This window comes from Aythya ferina (genome assembly GCF_964211825.1).
Source record: "Aythya ferina genome assembly, chromosome: W".
NCBI classification, from domain to species: domain Eukaryota; kingdom Metazoa; phylum Chordata; class Aves; order Anseriformes; family Anatidae; genus Aythya; species Aythya ferina.
This window is the reverse complement of record NC_140313.1, coordinates 9,276,101-9,289,580: the sequence shown is the minus strand read 5'-3', so window position 1 is coordinate 9,289,580 and position 13,480 is coordinate 9,276,101. Positions and strand designations below refer to the sequence as shown.

At 39.2% G+C, this 13,480-nt stretch overlaps 1 protein-coding gene and 1 long non-coding RNA gene across 5 annotated transcripts in view; both read left to right on the top strand.

Moving 5' to 3' along the window:
- The window catches only part of LOC311426319 (guanine nucleotide-binding protein G(q) subunit alpha), a 130,146-nt gene that overhangs the window by 25,064 nt on the left and 91,602 nt on the right, over positions 1-13,480 (top strand). The window lies entirely within an intron of this gene.
- On the top strand, positions 513-8,504 carry LOC311426391. Its single transcript, XR_014686699.1, has 2 exons — positions 513-1,974; positions 3,016-8,504. It is a non-coding gene; the product is annotated as an uncharacterized lncRNA (long non-coding RNA).

The window sequence follows — 13,480 nt, the reverse complement described above, 5'->3', positions numbered from 1 at the left end:
CATAAAGCACTGAATTTCCTATCAAACTGACTTTAAATGTTAATTGATTGTGAAGCGCACATTTTTCTTCTGTATTGGTATTGACCATCTCTTTGCTGTACTATATGGAAGTCCATTATAAATCCTTGTATTATGCTACAGTGTATATATTCTATAGTTATTATTTAAATTGAGTGTTGAATTTATATAGAATATTTTTATATAGTTGAAGTGAATGTTAGATGCGGCATATCTGTATACATGTGACCAGACCTTTCTAGTTATAGCTGTTCACTTTTTATATATAAAAATAACTTTCTTGAAAGTGAGAAAGTCTATCTTTGTGCTCAGCTACTTCACAAACATTCCCATCAGTTCTAATAGGGCTATGTGTGGAGTAAAGTGCCAAAGCTGACAGGTTCTAGATGAAGTTCCTTTATAAACTCAGCGGGATTTTTTTAATTCAGGGGAATTAAAAAATACAAACTTTTTTTTTTTTTTTTTTTTTTTTTTTTTGCATTGAAAACAAACTCATTAGCCTTGCAGCCTAGAAAACACAGGAAGGACGCTTCCTATGAAATTGAATCTCATATCAAGAAATTCAGTCTCTGGAAATAATATCTCAAATTTTGAGTAACAGCATATTCTTAGCACAGTACTTGTTTTGCACAATAGCTTAGAGACCTACAGCTCAAGCTGCTACTTATATTGCTGTGCCTAAAGAAATGGGAGCGAAGTGACCCTTTTATCAAATTCAAAAAGTTCAGTTAAGTAGGCAGTTGGGATCTTTGTACAGTGTAAAACAATGACATCTAGGCTGGATTATTTTAATATCAGCATAGGAAGAAGCAAGTTTTAAGTTAAGGCAGTTAGTTCTTCCAGTATTGTGTTGGCTTCATAGTCACCAATATAATTAAATCAGTGAACTCTGAAATGCTTTGTCCTATATTATGACAATCTAAGTTCTTTGAAAGATTTATTATCAGAACAGTGAAAGTCAATTGAGAAACGTAAATGTTAGCATTTAAATTGTAATGTCTGATTACTGATGGTAGGGCACTGTATCACATAAAACATTTCTTTTGTTAACTGCAGAATGTGAGCTCTATTGAGGTTTAAGATAACAGGTGAGGGTGATCTCTTCTCTAAGGAAATGGTGGCTTATGAATTGGTTTTTTTAGTTTCCTTTTGAGTAAACGTTACTGTGTTTTCATTATTTTTTAAATATAAATTGTGAAGTTTTTATATGCATATTGAATTTTGGAGAAGCAGTTTATAAAATATAGAAAAGCCTTAGGGTGTTCTTTGTGTTTCTCAAAATTGCCTGTCTGCAAAATTTTTGTGAGTGTACAGTAGTAACTCATGTGCAAGAACTAACATTCGCATACACATTTTTTAAAACCATCTTTTTAGAATTTTGACCTGTGTATCTATGTTTCTGTCAGTCCACCCAAGTTAATTAATACTAAATGAAGAAAACCATTAACTAATTATTTTTTTAACTTTTGACTTAACTTTGGTGTAATATCTCCATTCTTGGAGATATTCAAAAGCCACCTGGACACAGTCCTGGGCAACTGGTTCTAGGTGACCCTGCTTGAGCAGGGGGATTGGACCAGATGACCTCCAAAGGTCCCTTCCATCCTTATCCATTCTGTGATTCTGACATTCCCAGTGTTGTCCATAGTGGCTTAGAAGCCATTGTTCTAGGTAATGTAGTCCCCATTTCTCCTGTTCTATCTTTTTTCATGTCTAATATTACTGAAGGATGTGTGTTTTGTTTTGTTTTGTTTTTTCTCTCCTGTTGTTACAAAAGTTCTACTAAATAAATTACTCCTGTACTAAAGAACTACTACCAGTTTTACCCCTTATTGTTTCTTTTCAGTGTAATTTCCAGAACACAGTTGCCTCTTCTTAAAGACTGTCTGGAGGTTGTCATTCATTAATGGTTAACAGGCAGGAAATCTTAATTGAATATGATGCCAAGAATTTCCTGTGAGTCTTCTTAAATATTCATAACAAGTTACCCAATGTGAGTAAGCTACAAGAACAGAGAAACTGAAAACATAAAATCAACTCTTAGTGTAGACAAAGAAGTTTGCTCTAAGTTTCAAAGAGTAGTTCCACTGATGAAGTTGTTTCTGTATTTAAGCCTATTCCTTATAGGGAATGTTTAATAATGAAAATAAGCAAGTATGGGAAAATGCTTTTAAAGTCCAAAATCTTACTGATGCTCTCTTCAAGGCCAAGTTTACTTTGTTGATAGCTTTTTTTTTCCCCCAAGTCAGATGAATCTATTGTAACAAACAGACCAAAGTAAGATACTAGGAGCAGGTATGGAATCAGATTACATAAATCTCAACTGAACAGTTTTGAGTTTTAAATGTTTTGGATCTCTTCAGTGACATTTGATGTTCAGCAAACATAAGTTGGAGAAAGAACCTCCCTCATACCTCACCTGATATGCAAATAATGTGAAGGACTGAATACCAAGCAGCAGTGTGCTAATTGTGTGTGAGATCCATTGACTCAGGTGATGTAGTATGTATGGTAGTTATTGTCTTTTTTGAAAGAAGGATATTATGAGGATGTTGAAATGAAATGCTTCTAAAAAATAGCTTATTGGTTTGGAACACACATAATAAAGTGCCTCTTCAAGTAGATGGAGAAATCTGAACTGTGCCATCTGCACAAACAGTAGTATTCTTCAGTGTCTCATACTTAAAGAGAGCTTAAAAGCAGGTTGCAGGAAAAAGGGATTTATACTAGTCATGTTAGTTAGTATTCAGCACATCCTAGTACTCTCAGATGTCTTACTCCAGACACATAAAAATAAATAAAAATTACCTAGTAAATAGAAGTTTTGCAGACTGTTAAATGCTTTGAATAATGTGAAGCTTCTGATGCAATTTTTGGGCAAGAAATAGAATACCTAAAAGCCAGCCAACGTGGAAGACAGCATAGTAAGATTTCAAGTATCATAATCAATTAACTTTTATTCAGATAAAGGAATTAAAGATGACTTTTTTTTTTCAGGAGCCTTGTTTGACGTGAGGTAAAACCTGGCTCCCCAATAGCTTTACATTTCCTCCCATGATGACGTTCATCAAAGATCTTTAGGGGCTCCAATAAAGCCATGAACAATTTCTTCCTCAGTGCTTCATAAAGAATGTTGGTAAGGACTTCCACAATCCTAAATAGATCTCAGTCTGTCCCCAACTGGTTTTCTTCTATTTTAAGTCTCCTTCTGTCAGTCATTTACTCCTCTGATGCCCAGCTTGCCTATCTCCAGTCTTTATACATTTAACCTTATAAAGTCCTTATCTATTTACCTGTGACCTTACCATATTGTCCTACTCTCTACTGTTTTTGTTTTCCATTATATTTGAATCAAACTTTAAAAAAATAATCTTTTTATAAATGTGTTAACTTATATTCTGTCCTCCTCCTACCATTTCACTCATTTGTTTACCCCTTATTTAGAGCAGAGATTTCTTGCATTTGTCAATATTACTCCAATGAATTTGTAAATTACTTGTTTCCTCTATTATGTTCTGCATTACTATTTCATATGTTATTCCAACAGAATTGACTTTTAGATTTTTTTCTAAGTGTAGGAAAATGATTACGTATCAGAGATAGGTAGGTTAGCAAGGTTGCTTGAAATGCTAAGAATATCTGTATTTTTAAGAAACATATCAATAAACAAGCAAATATTCTTCAAATTCCCAGTAAAATTATATGTAATTTCACCTATATGAAAAGAGAAGACTGTCTCAGCCTTCAGTTATTTAACCTTACTTAAATTTTCACATTTTAGAAACAGCTGCAAGAACAAAAAATTCGATGAATTAATCACATTTAGGTTCATGCATGTGTTAACATTTAATTCTGAAAGGAGTAGGACTTTGATTATGGAGCATGTATGACAGATACAGAATACTGTAGACATAAATTTGAAAACTCAGTGTTAGCAGTGCATTTTTGCTTATTTTTTTTTAAATATAACTTTTTGTTGATTAACTGCCTTTTGCTAACAGGAAGTGGTAAGTCATATACAAAATCATGTGTATGGGGTGTGATGTCTATGTTTTATCTTTTTACTGCTTCTGGTAGTGGGGAGAATGGGTGGTAGAAATGTTTGCTTACAGATTCTTGTAGATTTTGAGATCTTCCATGCAGTAGTTAAAGGACCATGACTATAGGAAGATGTTTTTAGCATTTTTTTTTCTTTCTTATTATAAGTATTCTTTCTCTTTTACTTCAGATCTGTTTTTCACATAGTTATTTTGTTTAGAAAGCATATTGTGTGTCTGTGTCGTGGTTCCGCTCGAGTGGGCAGCCGAGCTCGACCACAGCCGCTCTCTCACTCCCCCTCCTCAAAGAGGAATGGGGTGAAAATATGTGAAAAGGGCTCAAGGGTTGAGATAAGGACAAGAAAATCACGCAATAATTATTGTAACGGGCAAAACAGACTCGGCATAAGGAGATAGTAAGATTTATTGCCTATTACTAACAAGCGAGAGAAGTGAGAAAACAAAGGAAAAAAAAAAAAAAAAAGCACCTTCCCCCCCATCCACCCTCTTCCACCTCCTTCCCCCGAGCGGCGCAGGGGAACGGGGAATAGGGGTTATGGTCAGTCTACAGCACTTCTTCTCTGCCGCTCCTTCTCGGTCACTCTCGTCCCCTGTGCTGTGGGGTCCCACCCACAGGATGCAGTCCTTGATGAACTGATCCGGCGTGGGCTTCCCACAGGCAGCAGCTCTTCCAGAACTGCTCCAGATATGGGTCCGTACCACGGGGTCCATCCCTCAGGAGAAAACTGCTCCAACCTGGCTCCCCCACGGGCAGCAGCTCCTGCCAGGTCACCTGCTGCTGCGTGGTCTCCTCTCCACGGGCTACAGGTCCGGCCCGGAATCTGCTCCGGCAGGGGTCTTCCACAGGCGGCAGCCTCCATCGGTGCAGGGCCACCTGCTCCACCGTGGTCTCCTCCATGGGCTGCAGCATGGAACCCTGCTCCACCGTGGTACTCCATGGGCTGCAGGGGGACATCCTGCTTCACCATGGTCCTCACCACAGGCTGCAGGGGACTTCTGCTCCGGCGCCTGGAGCACCTCTCCCCCTCCTTCTACACTGACCTTGGCACCTGCAAGGCTGTTTTCTCACTCCTTTGACTCTCCCGGCTGCTGTGTGGCGCAGCATTTTTTTCCGTCTTAAATATGCTCTCACAGAGGCGCAAAACAACATCGCTTATTGGCTCAGCTCTGGAAAACAATGGGGCCCTTCCCAAACATGGGGCAGCTTCTAGATCTTTCTTACAGAAACCACCCCTATAGCCCCCTGCTACCAAAACCTTGCCAGGTAAACCCACTACAGTCTGAAAGGAAACATTCATGTAAACATGCTTTCTGACAATAAAAATGTGAAATGCTCACAGAGCAACTTCTGTATGTGTTAGAAGTCTGGAGTTTATTTTAAGGTAATGAAGGAGGTTTCACACAGAAAATGATTCTGACTTTTCCTTTATTAGCAGCAACTACATAATTATATAGGTATTTATATTACGTATAATATTTAATATACAAATATAGCTATACTTCGTTAGAGTAAAATATTTGTTAACACTAATAGCTTCCTAATTAGTTCATTCATTAATGCAAGATAAGTATTTAGATTGATCTCTGAAATAATTTTAGATTTAAATATTTTCTTAAAATTCCTCAGAAACTTTAAGAAAGTATTTCCTATGCACAGTAAGCATTTTGGGGGGAAACTGACCGATCCAATTATGTTCCATTTATGTTATATGAAATGACTAAAAACTCTTCAGTATCATGTCTTCATTATTCATTTCTACTAACTCACAAGATTTTCTTGAAATAAGATTTACTGCCATGAATTAAGAAATCATCAGCTAAAATAGCTCTTATTATACAGTTCAGCTTTGGTTTAGAAAATTGGCTATTGTTAAGCAAAAGAGTTGTGTTTAAGAAACAATAACAAAAATCCACAACTGTTTTTATCAAGTGTTTGTTTTTATTATAATTATTGTTTTGTTTTTATAGTGCGATGCTTTGCCTGATATCTGTATGCACATAATTACTTTGATTGTCTGCTTTCTTTGAAAGTTCTCTTGCATTTTTTTTGTCCTTGATCAAAGTCTGAATATTAGAGTTGATCACATATTCACACTATATAAGTCCAATCACATGCCTAACTGTTTTCAATTAGTGAAAACAGTTGCCTAACTGTTTTTAGTTAGTTTTAAGTGATTATACAAAAGTGAGGCATGAGACCAGTGTTTTATTTATGGAAAAGGAGTATGGCAAAGGAGTATGGCAAAGGACAAAGTATGACATTATCAGTGTTTGTTTTAATTTCCTATTGACAATATTATTTTCCAGAATCAAAACACAAAACCTCTGTTGCATGCCTCAACTTTGGCCACAAAATATATACATTTTGATTGTTTTCTATAGATTATTTAATATTATGGTGGGCCTGTGATATTGGATAAGTAGAAAATGATGTTATGATCAGGTCACTTTTATGAACACTCTTCAGTATAACAAAACAGAGCTACATATTGTGTTAAAAGGGTAACAAAGACAGGGAGTTGCTTTGAATACCCTCTTACACTTCTTTAATTCTCATTTGTCTCTCAGTTTCTCAGCTCTTAATCCCTATTGTACATGAGAGTTCAAGAGATGTATGCCTTGTCTGGGGCAAGTAATACTGTGGAAAAGCTGTTACAATTAAGGGGGTATGTCTCATGATAATTATTTTTTTTCAGGTTGATGACTTTCCATTTTTCTTCATGTAACCAACAGGGTAGAGTTAAAATTTGGAACATTTTTTAGTTAACCTGGTAAGCTAACTTGTAGATAGAGTGTTAACAATAGACTGCATGTATGTTTGGCAAATTTGCTGTTTTTCTTGAAAATTTTCAAAATGTAAATGTAAATTATGTGCCAATCTTTTTATGTTCCTCTATTCTTAGATATATTTTTTTAATAAACTATGACCAGTTGTGGTGGTTATACGCTGCTATGCAGCTGAACTCCAGCACAACCGCTCTCTCACTCAGGGAGAAAATACGATGGAAAGGAGTCAAGGGTTAATATAAGGACAAGGAGATCACTCAACAATTATTGTCACAGGCAAAACAGACTCAGAACAGGAAGATTAATGTAATTAATTGCCTATGACTAGCAGACCAGAACAGTGATAAACTAAAAGCAAATGAAAAACACCTTCACCCCCATCCACCCTCTTCTACATCCTCCCCCCTGAGTGGCACAGGGGAACAGGGAATGGGGGTTGCAGTCAGTCCATAACACTTCATCTCTGCCACTCATTCACAATCACTCTCTTCCCCTGCTCCAACATGGGGTCCCTCCCATGGGATACAGTCCTTCCCGAACTGATCCGACGTGGGCTTCGCACAGGCAGCAGCTCTTCAAGATCTGCTCCAAATATGGGTCCGTACTATGGGGTCCATCCATCAGGAGCACACTGCTCCAACCTGGGTCCCCCATAGGTGGCAGCTCCTGCCAGATCACCTGCTCCTGCATGGGCTCCTCTCCAGGGGCTGCAGGTTCAGTCTGGAGTCTGCTCTGGTGGGGGCTCTCCATAGGCCACAGCCTCCTTCAGGTCAGATCCACCTGCTCCATCATGGTCTCCTTCACAGGCTGTAGCATGAAAATCTGCTCCACCGTGGTACACCATGGGCTGCAGGGGTCAACCTGCTCCACCATGGCCCTCTCCACAGGCTGCAGGGGAACATCAGCTCCAGTGCCTGGAGTACCTCCTCGCCCTCCTTCTTCAATGACCTTGGTGTCTGCAGGGCTGTTTCTCACTCCTCACTCTCCCAGCTGCTGTTGTGCAGCAGTTTTTTCCCTTTCTTAAATATGCTCGCACAGAGACACAACCAACATCGCTCATTGGCTTGGCTCTGGCCAGCAGCAAGTCCCTTTTGGAGCTGGCTGAAAATGGCTCTTATCTAACAGGGTGGCAGCTTCTGAATTCTCACAGAGGCCACCCCTGCAGTCCCCTGCTACCATAACCTTGCCACATAAACCTAATACACCAATTATTTGAGAACCTATGCTTTCTGTATTTGTTGTTGGTAGTACAAGCAGACAAATGAGTCCTCTTGGCATGTGTATTTGTTCCTTGTATCTTGCCTACAGTCCTTATATAGCTATTTTTTGGACCAGCGAACCAAGTGCTGTCAATTATATAGGATGTACAAAAAAATAACTGTCTGTCACTGGAGTATTAAAAGTCTTGGGTACATTTGCTTCCCTTCTGGACTCCAGTACAGCCATATTTGGAAGAAGAATGGGAACATGCCACAGAGTAAGATGTATTAACACAGCAGTTGTGTAACCCTGGTGAATCCCATTGTGCTCTTTGTGGTTCCAGTTGTACCACTTCACGGATATTTTAATATTTGTATTACTATTTATCAAAAAAAAAAAAAAAAACACAAACAAAACAAAACAAAACATAGCTATCAAAAATATTGCCACTGGATTTTGTTTGGTCATATTTTCTTTTCTAGTCCATATCTATATCTACAGAGGCTTTATTGGGTATTTCGTAGAAGAGCACCATCTTGACCTTGGAAATTCTGACTGCAAACTTGTTTTTTTCTAACTGTACCATTTGTATGGCCACACTATGTTATTTTACATTTGTGAAGAGGTTTAGAACAAAATGAAAATTAAATTTTTGTGTGCTCATTTCTATTAATGTGTTTATTCAATTATAATTATGTTTGAGGTAGTCCAGTAGTTTATTCTTTACTGCTGGTTCTGCTCAAATAGTTGCTTCACATTGGAGAAACATGGTGGCACCAATTATTCAAGGCACCTTCAAGGATTGTTTAAAACAGGAATCTCCTGCGTACTAAACAGGCATAGCTTTTAGACGTGCAGGGTTCACTAAGTAAACTCTTGGATTACACGGGCAACTTGTAGTTGTGTATAAACATGATTTATGCCCCATCTAAGTATTTTAACCAGTGTTCTGATATAACAACACTTTTCTGCAGTGTATTCTAATATTTGTTTTGAGTTGGGTGTAGATGCAAAGGTAGTATAAATTATCAATCCACTTTTTCAGAAACTGAAAATATGTGAATAGTTTGGAATGAAATGGTTTTCTTTTCTGTTACAGTTTTTATTAAGAGTAGGAATCATGATGACATTAAAAAAAAAAAAAAAAAAAAAACACCAAACACCTCAATTTCTATCTAAACCATAACATAGTATGTTCATATATCATTTGGTAACAAATAATTCACTGTAAAAGGCTCTGAAAGCTAAACTTGCTTCTTATAAGGCACATGTCATAAGCAAATAAGAAGATTCTTGTGTCATTTAAGCTCTTGACAATTTTGTTTTTACTGAATTCAAAAAACAATATAATAAAATCGTGTGTTTTCTGGGATGCAATATTTTTAAGAAACATTTTATATATTTTTTGTATGTTTCCTTTGATGACCCTATGCTCTTTTTTATATATTTTTAAAGCTGGTTTCATTGAAACTCTGGATTGAAATCTTTTGCAGTAAGGCTTTGTAATGACTTTTTTTTTTTTCTCCATACAACGAGAATTTTCTTGGTTTCCCTTGATTCTTTTTTCTCCTTTCCTTTCCTCTATTTTCTCTGTCAGTCTGGAATGCTTCAATATTGCCTTGACCTTTGAAAATTTAAAACACTAAAAACAAAGGATTGAAAATAAAGCTACTCAAAACAGTGTAAAAACTTGCTCTGTATTGTAAATTCTCTTGCAGTCAATCTGCACATGAAAATAAGACCATAGGAAAGAATGAAATATGACAATCTTCAAAAATAGCTTGTGGAACTTTTAATTTAAATGTGCGATAACATTTTAGGGAAGAAAGTAACTTCAACATTTTTAAAATATTTTTTTCAACTACCTGCCACTTTATAACTACCTTGAGTTTTTTTAACCCTTTTCTGTAGCAAAAAAAAAAAAAAAAAAAAGTTAACTGCTTCTGTGATAATGCAAGTGCCAACAATACTGGACTGAGATATCACTAAAAGATATAAAGAATGTTTGACTAGTACATGTATGTAATTTGGCAGACAGTGTAAAATGGACTTTTCTAAAAGAAAATCTGAGTTATTTGTCTGTTTCAAATTTGCTTATGGGGGGAAGATGTTTAAGATTATTGAAGGACAAACTGAAGTCATAATTGCTCAGCACTGTTAAATTGACAGAGGAATGAGCTGATATAGCATGAAAGAAAACATCACCTGGCGCTGGAAATGGGAATGAAAACTCCATGTAAGAGAGCAAAGGTTCCTTTCTGATGAGATATGAAAAGCTGGAGTACTCTCTTGAAACAATCCTGGAATGTGAGTAGTCAGGGGCTGATTTTATTTTGGTAAAGAGAACTAGCACTGGGGGGGGGGGGGGGTGAACAAAAAGCAAGGTTAAGGAGCCTGGTGCTGTTTCTCATATAATTGGTTGGTTTAGGTCAGCTGCCCTGGTGGTGTCTCCTCCCCACCTCTTACCCACTCCCAACCTGCTGACTCTTGGGGAGATTGCAGGGAATCCTGATGCTGTGCCAGTCTTGCTCAGCAGTAGACAAAACACTGGTGCGATACCAATGCTATTATAGCTACAAGTGCAGAGCACAGCACTCTATGGGCTGCCGCAGGGAAAGTTAACATCCCAGCCAGACCCAGTACAGAAGTCTTTTGTGTTTACATATATGAAATTTAATTATTAGAATTGATCTGCAGTATATGTTTGAAAGGATCTTATTTAGACCCAGTACACTACAGTACATAACAGGTTTGATTGGGCAGGTCCAGCTCGGTTGGCAGATCCTCTAGTATTGACTAACCAGCTGGCCTTTGACAAATGTGTATCCCAATGTTTGAATGTCCCAGCGCCCTCAGTGTAGTCCTTAACAGTCCATTGCATCATTCAACTTTACCAGACGCTGGTGCATGATAGGGGATGTGATACACCCACTCAATACCATGCTCTTTGGCCCAAGTGTCTATAAGGTTGTTTCGGAAATGAATCCCATTGCCTTTCAGTTCTTTCTGGGGTGCCATGCTGCCATAGGATTTGCTTTTCGAGACCCAGGATAGTGTTCTGGGCAGTGGCATGGGGCACAGGATATGTTTCCAGCCATCCGGTGGTTGCTTCCACCATTGTAAGTACGTGGTGCTTGCTGTTGTAGGTTTGAGGGGATGTGATGTAATCAATCTGCCAGGCCTCTCCATATTGATATTTCAGCCATCGTCCTCCATACCAAAGAGGCTTTGACCGTTTGGCTTGCTTGACTGCAGCACGTTTCACAGTCATGAATAACCTGTGCAATAGTGTCCATGGTCAGGCCCACCCCTCGATCACAAGCCCATCTGTATGTTGCACCTTGATGGCATGTGCTGTCTTCGAGCTATAAATAATTCACCCTTACGTTGCCAGTCCAGGTCCACCTGAGCCACCTCAATCTTAGCAGCCTGACCCACCTGCTGGTTGTTTTGATGTTCTTCAGTGGCCCAATTCTTGGGCACGTGAGCATCCACATAGAGTACCTTTACAACCAGATTATCTACCCAGGCGGCAATATCTTACCACAATGCAGCAGCCATGGTGGGTTTGCCTCTGCGTTGCCAGTTGTTTTGCTTCCATTGCTGCAACCATCCCCACAGGGCATTTGCTACCATCCATGACTCAGTATAGAGATAAAGAACTGGCCACTTTTCTCGTTCAGCAATATCTAAAGCCAGCTGAATGGCTTTCACTTCTGCAAACTGACTCAATTCACCTTCTCCCTCAGCAGCTTCTGCAACTTGTTGTGTAGGACTCCATAGGCCTTCCACCTCCGATGTTTTCCCACAATATGATAGGACCCATCAGTGAACAGGGCATATTGCTTCTCATTTTCTGGTAGCTTGTTATACAGTGTGGCATCTTCAGCACGAGCCACCTCCTCCTCTGGTGGTATCCCCAAATATTTGCCTTCTGGCCAGTCCACAATCACTTCCAGGATTCCTGGGCGACTAGAGTTTCCTATTTGAGCCCGCTGAGTAATCAGTGCAACCCACTTGCTCCATGTAGCATCAGTTGCATGATGTGTAGAGGGGACCCTTCCTTTGAACATCCAGCCCAGCACCAGCATTCGGGGTGCCAAGAAGATCTGTGCTTCAGTACCGACCACTTTTGAAGCACATTGAACACCTTCATATGCTGCCAATATTAATTTTTCAGTTGGAGTGTAGCAGGCCTTGGATCCTGTGTATCTTTGACTCTAAAACCCTAGCGGTCAACCTTGACTTCCCCAGGCTCTTTTTGCCAGAGGCTCCAGGTGGGGCCTTTCTTCCCGGCTGCGGTATAGAGTACTTTACATCTTGTCCTGCTTGGACAGGTCCAAGGGCTACTGCATATATTATCCCCGATTTAATTTGTTCAAAGGTGTTGTCGTTGCTTGGGGCCCCATTTGAAATTGTTATTATAGATCACTTCATAGAGCGGGTTTACAGTCAGACTGTAATTTGTAATGTGCATTCTCCAAAAATTCACGACACCTAGGAAAGTTTGTGTTTCTTTTTTGCTAGTTGGTGGAGACACAGCTGTTATTTTGATCACATCCATTGGAATCTGATGACATCCATCTAGCCATTTTATTCTTAAAATATGGATCTCTTGTGCAGGACCTTTGAATTTTATTATTTTTTTTTAATGGCAAAACCAGCATTCAGAAGGTATACTGAATGCCCCTGAAAAGTGCAAGTAAACTGTGGCCTGCACTCTGCTGCTAAAGGGATGGAGAAAAATGCATTAGCAATATCCATTGTGGCATATCACTTGGCTGCCTTTGATTTCAGTATGTATTGGAGTTCTAGTATGTCTGGCACTGCAGCATTCAGCAGTGGTGTGACTTCGTTCAGGCCACAATAGTCCACTGTTAGTCTCCACTCACCATGAGACTTTTGCACTGGCCATATGGGACTATTAAAGGGTGAGTGAGTCTTGCTGATCACTCCTTGGCTCTCCAATTGACGAATTAGCTTATGGATGGGAATCAGGGAGTCTCGATTGGTGTGATATTGTTGCCAGTGCACCATTTTGGTAGCGATTGGCACTTGCTGTTCTTCAACCCTCAGCAATCCCACAACAGAGGGGTCCTCCGAGAGACTGGCAAGGTAGACAACCATTTAGTTGTCAGTGGTTCTAATGTCTAGGTGGAGACCATTGATGAGCAGTGTCCCACGGGGGTCTGTCTTGGGACTCGTGCTTTTCAATATCCTCATCAACGACATAGACAATGGGATTGATTGCACCTTCAGTAAGTTTTACAGATGACACTAAGCTAAGTGGTGCGGTTGATACAACAGAAGTAAGGGATGCCATCCAAAGGGACCTGGACAGGATGGAGAAGTGGGCCCACATGAACCTAATGAGGTTCAACAAGTCCAAGTGCAGGGTGCTGCACCTGGGCCGGGGC